The 10,343-nt window shown below is 41.0% G+C and overlaps 1 long non-coding RNA gene across 1 annotated transcript; it reads left to right on the top strand.

Annotated features, from left to right (window-relative positions):
- Positions 1-748: 748 nt before the first annotated feature.
- LOC146704481 (uncharacterized) lies at positions 749-4,206 on the top strand. The gene is made up of 2 exons (XR_014921173.1): positions 749-1,478; positions 4,025-4,206. It is a non-coding gene; the product is annotated as an uncharacterized LOC146704481 (long non-coding RNA).
- The last annotated feature ends 6,137 nt before the right edge of the window (positions 4,207-10,343 follow it).

The following is a 10,343-nucleotide window of genomic DNA, read 5'->3' as shown; positions in this document are numbered from 1 at the left end:
CCAGCTTAGACACACAAGGTGCAACTAACCCTCTTCTCTGTAATGCAGTTTTCAAAACTTTGACTTTTTTTGTTAGATGCAACTCTGCGCTCTGCATTTATCAGATGCTTTTGAGGTGGTGGCTACATCTTATTCACACTCATTCATATGTTGCATATTTGCTCTACAGGTTCTGTTATTACATGAATTAATTCATCAGTTGCATGTACAATTTATAAATAATTAACATCTTTGTCATAATTTTGTTTTGTGTGTTTCACTTACAACTCAATCTCTAACTTATCAGATGCCTTTTTACCTGAACTGAACTATTCATTAAGTTGACTTTCTCTCTTAGACTGTATCTGAGGAGAGTGGTTTTTCAGGGTATACTTAATAGGTCTGATTAGTGCTCATGCAATATAATACATATTATTATTGGTGGTGGTGCTTATAATTATAATTAACATCATATTCAGCACCACCACACTGCCTACAGACGTTTTAATGGTTTCAGAAAAGTACCTGATGGCACAGACTGACTGTACTCAGTAAATCCACCACTTAGCATTAACATTTCTGTTAGCTTGATAATCCAAATTGACCTTACAGATATCAACAGATTCATTTTGATGAGTCAGTATGTTTGTTCACAAAATAAAAGGTATGAGACAACTCTCATTGTTACATTTACATATGCACAGTGCACAATGTTGCACATGTATGGCTTGCAAGTAACTACTGACACAGCAAATATAACCCGTTGTGATATTATTCTGTTATTATATGTTACCTTATATATGTAATCAAAGTAGTTGAATTAGAATACTGCTGTAGATCACATTATACCCTTTAAAATAGAGTGTGTGATCTGTATGTAGTTTAGTTCTCATTATACTTTTGAGTTAACAGAACATATTCACATATTAGTTCATTAGATAAATGTGCATCACTCTGTATCCTTGATCTGCTGGGAATGTGTGACACTGTTTTCTTGACATGCTTAATTGTTGAATCATGAAGAGAAGGTTGTAAGCAGGAGACTCTGTGTCTAAAGACAGGGGAGATAGACAGACCACATTCCACACCCCCACCTTACAGAAAGCAGAGAAACAACTGCCGAGGTCATAACTTAGGCGCTGTAACAGAGAAAAAATGTGATGTTTTGGCTTTTACGACTAGCTGGGGGCCACTAGAGACTATAAAAAGCTGAGCAACCCGTCACCATTTTGAGACATGTGCCTGACCCTCTGGTAGCATCTCTCCCGTCCGGACGTTGTAATGCTCTTATTGTTGAATTGTATGGAAATAAATGATTGTTGATTGAGCATTTATACACCGAGTATTGCCCTTCCTTCAGCCCAAAGATACAAAGAACTGCGTGTTTTCAACAACTTGGTGCCGTGACCCGGATCTTTGGTGTGCTGAGGAGGTGCAGATTTGACCTTTGGTGAGATCGTGAGGCGAGGTGAACAGAGGACCGGTCCAAAAATAAAAAGGTAAGCACAGCCTGTTGTATTATAAATACCAAATGTGCATATTGGGCTTTCCAAATTAATCTGTTCGCTGAGTCACATGTATTTTCACAGTAAATTTGTCGGTGTCTGGTTTTTGGCGCAAGATACTAACAACATAAGTTGAGGCTGAATTCCAGTGTGTTAAATAAACTGCTTCTACCGAGATACTAATAACATACTACGTTGGTCTAGATTGCAGTAATCTGCTTCTACCGAGATACTAATAACATACTACGTTGGACTAGATGCAGCCACTTTACCTTCCACATTTAATTTTGTCTAATACTGGCTTCTGTAGCAATAATACATTAGAATTTATTCTGAAGACGCGGCCATTAGTTCAGTACATTGAAGTCGAGGTTTGAAGTTTGTTTATGGTGTCGGTTACGTCCTGGCTCTTGCCGGCTATGAAATAGAAGTTGATTTAAGGAAAAGCAGATGCTGGCTTCACGGTGCGGTTAAACACTGGCAACGCGAGAGCGAAACACGTCCGTAGGTTTGGTTTATGATACGGCCGTGTTCCGGTGATGCGGCCGTGAAGTGCAGTAGTGGTTGGTGCTAATTTTAGTACATTGAACAGAGGTTTGACGGTGGTTTGTGGCGTCAGTCGAGTTTTTTTTTTTAAGGGCTGCGGTCATAAAACAAAGTAAAATTTTACTTGCCAAGAAGTACATAGAGCAAAACCTGGTTTATGATGTCTGGTATAACTTCGGGGATGCAAGCATCACGTTTATGATGCGACTTTGCCCCGTGGTGGCGGTCATAATCGCAGAGAAAGGGGTATTTTGGTCTATGGTGCAGTGTGCTTTAAGAAGATCTAATAGTTGAGCTCAGAGGTTTCTGTGTAAAATTCCCGCTGAGGAAAAGTGTTGTGTGTGTGAGTGTGAAAGCGCGCTCTGGGTGAGAGAGTGTGTGTGAAGCTGCGAGGCGCGCTCTGGGTGCTGTCTTGTGGGTAAAGCGCGCACTGAGTGAGAGTGTGAGTGAGGCGCGCTCTGAGTGTGTTTTTTGTGTGGAGTGTGAAGCGTGAACACAGTGACAGTGACGGTTGACGTGTTTGATTAGGAGGACATTAGAGCAAATACACATTTTAGGATCAAAGGTTGATGCCTAGTGTACCTGTGGAACTTTGCCCTAGGAGTGGCGACCCTCCTGTCCGTGGACGCGTGGCCAGGACCGGCGTTGTCCGGGTGCCGAGGTGGTGACTTGGGGAGGTGAGGGCCCCCGCATAGCTACGGAAATAACACTGGAACGGCCGTGTAATCACGGGTTCACATTTATTTCCGGACTAGAACAAGACACATTTTGCGAACAAACGTTGAGTCTAGATTAGTAAAGAAATATAAAAAGGTTGAATTCCTCGTTTCAGTGGTTGAAATTGTTGTGTGCCTGTCCCCTGACGAGTGTGAAATTAAAATAAAGAGGGAATTTGGAGCCACATAGAGATAGACGGGCATAATTGGGTGTATTACTCTGTGGTGTAATAAAAATAAAAAGGAGAGATAGTAAGAGGTGTGCAGTGGAGAATTATAGAGGAGTAGAGAGAGGAATGTGTTGGGAGACTGGCGTACAGTTTACGCTGTCAAGGTAGGCGTGTTGCCTGCTTATCGGTTTAAAAGTGATGAAAATGAAATTAAAATAAATCTCTTAGTGTGTTAATACAGGAAGCTGCGGACCTGGACCAACTGCCCCCACAAGCACAGCGGCCGAAGCAAAATTATAGGTAATGGGAACCACACCCAGCACGAATCAGCAGCTGTGAAAAAGACAGCAGCGAGGAGAGAATTAGAGGAGAAATTAAGAGAAGTTTTAACACATAAAATTGGGGCCAACGGACTTGTGGAGGTTGGGAAGGCGTCCGGAGCATCACAACAAAAAGGTGAAACAAAAACACACAAGCAGAGAAATCTGAGAGAAAGGCTCCTTTTAAGGTAACGCCTAGTTTGAGAAAAGATAAAATTAACCTGCTTTTATACAAATGCACATACACGCAATGAAAAAACAGCTTACACTCATGAACACGTGAAGATTTTCCAGCAAGGTTAAAGAAAAATTAACATACTTAAATGATGAAGTCTATACATTACTGACAAAGAAACCCTCTGGGTTGCAGGACAACAATTTAACTAAAAAAAAAAAAAAAAGAAAAGGAACACTGGTCTAACCAACCAGGCAAGACACAACAAATTTAGTGGTTAAAAGATTCAAATTGTGACATGTTTTCTGTTGATTGATTAATAAAAGTGATTACTGAATGAAAGAAAGTTCCTTTTTTGGGCTTTTAAACATGATCTTAAGAATTTTAACATATACCGGTGTTGTCCTGTCAACTTGGTGGGTTAGGAGTTGATTATATCGGGAGACAAAAAACAAAAAAAGGGGGAGAGAAGGCTGACACAGGGCCTGGCCCCATTGTCTCCCCTCTGAATAACACAGCCAACACAACAACATTTTCCTGTTCGTTTGTTTTTGTTTTTAGTTTGTTTTTGTTTTGTTTTGTTTTTGTTTTTTCTATACATATTTAATTACAGGCTGCTTTGCCGGCCCTGAAAGCCGAGGCTGACTGGACTCCTGCTCTCCCCCATACGTGACACTGACCAAATGCTGCAACAGCTGGACCCACAACAACGACCTGAGAATGTCAACAGACCTGCAGGAATGTGATCTCATGCAGCCGAGACGGAGAGCACTAAACCTAAGGCCCGTTTCACTACACGGGGGAAAATTCCCAGACTGCGTCAGCTGACAGAGCTGTAAAGAGACGCCCGCCAAGCCCGAATGAAAAGTAAGGCCGAGCGAAAGAATGCTGACCTTGATAACTTTGCATTCACACTGTGCAGGACAGTGATGGACCAACACGGATGATCGGGTGGCGAAAAAGGGCGTGACCGAGACAAGAGGAGTAACTGAGGACAGAAGGCACCTCAGAATGGACAAAAACACAGAAGAAGATGCAGGTTTCACCTGCGGTGAACATCGACACTGGAGAAAGGACTGCCCCAATTGGGGTCAGAACCAGGACGGACTGAATTTTGAGCAGCAGCAGCAGCAGCAATGGTCGCAAACAAACTGAAAAAGGAGGGGGGCAGGACCCCAGGGCATGCTTCAGGCCGTGGTTTACCCAGAACACCAGAACAGGAAAGTGATGAACACACACACACACACACACACACACACACACACACACACACACACACGGGAATGTTGATTCACTGAGAAGTGATGCACACACATACACATGCACACGCTTGTGCAATAAAGAGTGATCCACACGCACACACACACACACGCTGATGCAATGAAGAATGCTTTGCTTATGCTGATATGCAAAATGCTGCACACAAACATCCCAATGCATAATTTTTATGAGGAGCCATTGATTACTTAGAATGTGTTATATGTCGCCCAGAGGGCATTTATGTAGAGTTTAGGAATAAGGTCTAAAAAGTTTGGTTATGAAAACAATGTCTGTGCGTGATGTCTGTTTATGGCTCAAGGCCTTGACTGAGTTCTTTGCTGTGCTTCACACAGCCCTGATGAGGAACAGTGGCACAGAGTGAAATTGATGAATTAATAGTGTAAGTTTAGGTCGGAGTACGGCATTTTCTGTGATTGAGTTTTAATTCAAGGAGGAACAAAAGGTGTTACGGCACCTGAGGTTCTCATTCCCACACAATATTGTCCCGGCAGGAAGCAAAATGTTCCTGTGGATTTCTGGTTGATTGTTTGGTTTTGTTTAGCGCTAGCTTGATTTTATCAGTGAGCTTTGGCTTGTGTTCTTTCTCGTAAGCGAGAGAGGGATAGTTTTATGCTTGGACATGTCTGCAACGGGCCCTAGTTTGTGTTATTGTAGTAGTATTTTGTTGGTTATGTCTGTTTTCGTTTTTGTTACAGTGCACTGGAGAAAAAACATCTGAGAGGTGTGATCCACCAGTGGTGATATGTTGATGTTTTGTGAGTTCATGATTTAACAATCAGCTCTTTAAACAAGGCCTGAAAGATTGAAATTTAAAGCGCTATAAAATATTATTACTGTAAACAGTTGCAAAGTGTGCTTCTCCATGATTGTAATTGGCTTGGGAGAAATTCACTTATAGGGAACACTGATCTATAAGGATTGCACCGAGTCAATCCGGCCCAAAAAAAAACAACAAGGAATTGTTTTCCTTTAAAATGATGACGTCATCTTGCTGGTGATGGATGCTCGAATAGGTTGCGCGTGAGACTCCATTATCAGCAACATCTGGTATGAATGTGTATGGAGGTATGCATGTGAATGGACTGTGATGGACTGACGACTAAAAGCTTTGACTGACTTGATACTGAGACAATGACTGCACCCACTTTAGGATTAGTAAATGCCAATAAACAATTCACCCAGCCGACAAGAGAAGGGTGGATGCTTCGCTTTGTTTTGTTTTGTTTTTTCAGGAGCAGGAGGATAAGAGAGACTGGAGGAGGAGACTCTAGCTTCACATAAGTATGAACTGCAGACTTAACACTGTGGTTGCTGATTTTGAGTTACTGATGTTTGCATTAAGAAAACTGTGCTATATTAGCTGTGTTTTGATTAAGGTATCATGTTATATTATTGGGAATGCCAAATGCTACAGTGGAGATAACTATTGATATCACTCATGACTGGAATATGTTATTATTAACCATAGCAGGCCACTGTAAAAAGTCAATTAAATTTTATAGAGGAAAATCGCCAAAATTGAACAATACCTATGAATGACTGGCCACATTCAGAATAGAGATATGCAATAATAAACATTGGTCCACATGATTTAGGTTCTCACTTGAAATAGTAAGTTATTAAATGTAGAATATAATCGACAGGGACATTTGATAGGATGTGGTACTGCAAAAGAACAAGAGCAAAGTAAATAAAGAAAATATTGTGTTTAGTTTGGATAAATTCAAATTAAAATGTACCATTACACTCAGAGGATCAATATGGAATAAAACATATGCAAAATTTGTAGGAAGTACATGACTGATAACTGTTCTGTCCTGAGCGTTTGTTTCTAGAGCACCCACTTGACCACACCAACAGTTTCTCGCCACCGAGGAGGGGTACTTGCAAAAAGAATAAAATAAAAATCTGAGTTTAACAAAACATTTTAAATGTGAATATCAAGCTTACCTTTCTTTTTCCATGAAATATGCTTGTGGGCACGCCAGCCATTTTGAAAAGGTGGGCAAAACAATTGGCAAGGCCACACCCCCACACATGTGATATAATTTTAAAGGTACTGTTGCCCTCTCTAAGAAACATCAGGACTTAGAGGAGTGGCAAGTAGAGTATGCGAGCTACAAGCAAAAACTAAAATGTGTACTACAATGTGCAAAAATGAAATACTGGGTCATCAGGGGGTCATGAGGGACATTTATAAAACTAAAAGTCCCACTAACCTTACAGTGCACTTGAAAAGCCCACACAAGAAGGTTAACCTAGCTTACCTAGAAGACCTCATCAGGGGGAGCACACTCCCCCTCCTTGAAGAGCTCACCCACTCAACCCGCATCCCCAGAAAACAGCTAACCCCAGATAAGGCAGCGTGATGTATCCCGAGACAACAGGACTGGGACATATAAATAAAGGTGTGAAACAATCGCCTTCAAAAGGTTATCAATTCACTTGAACCAAAATTAGGACCACACGGTGCGGCAAGAGTTAATAGTTATTAGTCTCAACACCCAAGGATAACCAGAAGAGCATGACTGATATGATGGAACTGGGATTTTGTTACACTTAATTTTTGCAAAACACAATTAAAACTAAATTGAAACTAAGGATTTTCAGAAAACAAAAACTACACTAAACTAGCAAAGAATTGGTAAAAACTAATTACAACTGGTAAAAATTGAAAATCTGGAGTCGAAACTAAATAAAAATAACAACTACTGGAAATGGCGAAAAGTTTAAAACCCTGGTGCGGAGATTGGCAAATCTGACCAGGGAACGTTATAAAATGGATTGTCAGGATAGTCAGCGTTAAAGCCACTTTTGACAGTCCATACTAGGATGGCATTGGACATCTTCGGGGCAGAAAAGGGTTGGTGTGACCAAGGTGTGGTTTGGCTTGTTGTATGTACATTTCAAAATGTTACGGCTCTGGATGGACCAGTTACCAGGGCATGGAAGGATGACAGACTTTATTACATGAGGAGAAGGGACATTTTCGGGATCGAAGATCCTCAGGGATGACAAGGCTGGAGCAACGGTACTCGAGAGAAGAATTTCTGTTACTTTCTGAGATATGATGTCACTAACCTTCTCTTTTAATTGTCTAGCTCCAATGAATTGACACATGGGAGTGTGTCAAAAAGGGGGAGTTGAGTCCGAACATCAAACAATGGTTTTATGAACATCTTATGACGTTATTTCTGTGTTTAATAAATTAGCTATGGTAGAACTTAAGCTTATAATGTGTTAGACTTAGAAAGGGTTCACTAATTTTTTATTTCTTTTGCACACACATAGATTATGATTAGAATAAGTCCTGAACATAATATTTTAAACCAAATTTGAATCATTAGAAGAACAATGGATAACAATATTAGATTATCAAGGCTAGGGAGAGAGGTGTTTTGGTTTTCTGTCTCTTGCAGAGAAAGGAACAGACACCAGACGGGGACCCGGAGATGTGAGGACCCTTCACAGCAGAGACAGATGTAGGGACTGCCGAGACAGCAACTGGGGTCAAGTGTCATGACGTTTGGGCTCCTGGAGAAGATGGATCCCACAAACACAGCAATAACCATGAAGGGGTTGGCGAAAACCAGGAACTGTGCAATGACTAAAGGGTGGTCTAACCCCGGAGGTCGTAGAAAGAAGCTGAGAATCACCCAACTGGAAGACACTGGTAGCTGCAGCAATAAAAATAAAGGTTAAAAGCTCCTTGGACAGAGGTTCTAGTCTAAGTACATTTGAAAGGTATAAGGGGGCATTAAAATGGGAGTGGAAAACTGGAGCACCAAAATAAGGCTGTGGGAAAATGGGGAGTGATGGGAGTGTCATCTGTAACTGCTGTTATGGTTGTAAATCTAACTTTGCTTGCATCTGAACTGCGTGAACACAGAGGTCATCCCCCATATGGTCCACCCGTTAAAGGGGGACAGAGGGCCTCAGGATCAAGAAAACCTGGACCTTGCAACGCTGAAGTGCTTGTTATTAGTGATCTCTTTAATGAGAGATCAAAAGGGGGTATTGTGATATTATTCTGTTATTATATGTTACCTTATATATGTAATCAAAGTAGTTGAATTAGAATACTGCTGTAGATCACATTATACCCTTTAAAATAGAGTGTGTGATCTGTATGTAGTTTAGTTCTCATTATACTTTTGAGTTAACAGAACATATTCACATATTAGTTCATTAGATAAATGTGCATCACTCTGTATCCTTGATCTGCTGGGAATGTGTGACACTGTTTTCTTGACATGCTTAATTGTTGAATCATGAAGAGAAGGTTGTAAGCAGGAGACTCTGTGTCTAAAGACAGGGGAGATAGACAGACCACATTCCACACCCCCACCTTACAGAAAGCAGAGAAACAACTGCCGAGGTCATAACTTAGGCGCTGTAACAGAGAAAAAATGTGATGTTTTGGCTTTTACGACTAGCTGGGGGCCACTAGAGACTATAAAAAGCTGAGCAACCCGTCACCATTTTGAGACATGTGCCTGACCCTCTGGTAGCATCTCTCCCGTCCGGACGTTGTAATGCTCTTATTGTTGAATTGTATGGAAATAAATGATTGTTGATTGAGCATTTATACACCGAGTATTGTCCTTCCTTCAGCCCAAAGATACAAAGAACTGCGTGTTTTCAACACCGTCCGTGTCCTTCCCATGTACCAAAATTGTGAGTTCCTGCAGATTCTACATATTCATATTATACACAATAGCACCAAATAATGCCATCATTGCCTTGCTCATGCGATGTAATAATTATTTTTATGCATGGCAATGAGCTTTTATGACTGATGCCTAATGGTTCAGATTTTTATTAATGAATACATTTGGAAACCAACTGGATTTTTTAGTGGTAATTCAAACAAAGCATAGTTGGAATTCTGCTAGAGACACTAAAGCAGACAGGGCACTGGCAGTTTTTCATTTTATGGAGTGGGAGAATGAGTGTGCTGGCACCAGATTGGGTGCAGTGACAGGCAACCCCCAGAACCAAACTCAGAGGGGGAGCCCATCTCTCACTGCTGCCCTGTGGGGGGTTGATATACTTTCTTCTCTTCTCCTGCCTTCTCTCTGTCTCTCAGAGACTTGCTATATTCTTTTCAGAAAAATGTGTTATGCTGTCATTTGACACATGGCATGAGACATCAAAGTAAAAGAGAAGACAAAGGGTGAAAAGAGGTTAGTGAGAGGGAAAGACGTTATATCTCTACTATTAACCATATTGATCCATATGTCGGGGGGGGGACGAGACAGAAGAGAAGTGTGACAGAAATGCAGAATGAAAAATGATATTCTGAGACAGAAATTGTACAAGGGCATTATAACTTGGATGAGGAGGAAAAAAATATACTGACAAATTAGGAATGAGGGCGGAGCAGATTCTGTAGAGAAGAAGAGATGGTGGGTGATTAGTATGCTGGTAAACAACTACATTTCTTGGAGCTCCTTTGCACAGTCATTCACTACTGCTGATTTACTCTCATGTAAACCATCCAGTCTGAGGGTAGGAAACACGTAAAACATCCTAATCAAATCTGAATCGTGAAATAACAAGCTGTTCCTATGAAACTGAACAGAAATGAGAATATGGAAATAGATGATATGGCTTTTGTATACTGGAGTGAGGTGAAAATAGGATGACCT

The sequence above is a fragment of the Copadichromis virginalis genome, linkage group LG7, assembly GCF_057382275.1.
Source record: "Copadichromis virginalis isolate Kocher_CV1m ecotype Utaka linkage group LG7, C_Virginalis_male_GT1.1, whole genome shotgun sequence".
In the NCBI taxonomy this organism is placed as follows: Eukaryota; Metazoa; Chordata; class Actinopteri; order Cichliformes; family Cichlidae; genus Copadichromis; species Copadichromis virginalis.
This window is presented reverse-complemented; position numbering and strand designations above follow the sequence as displayed.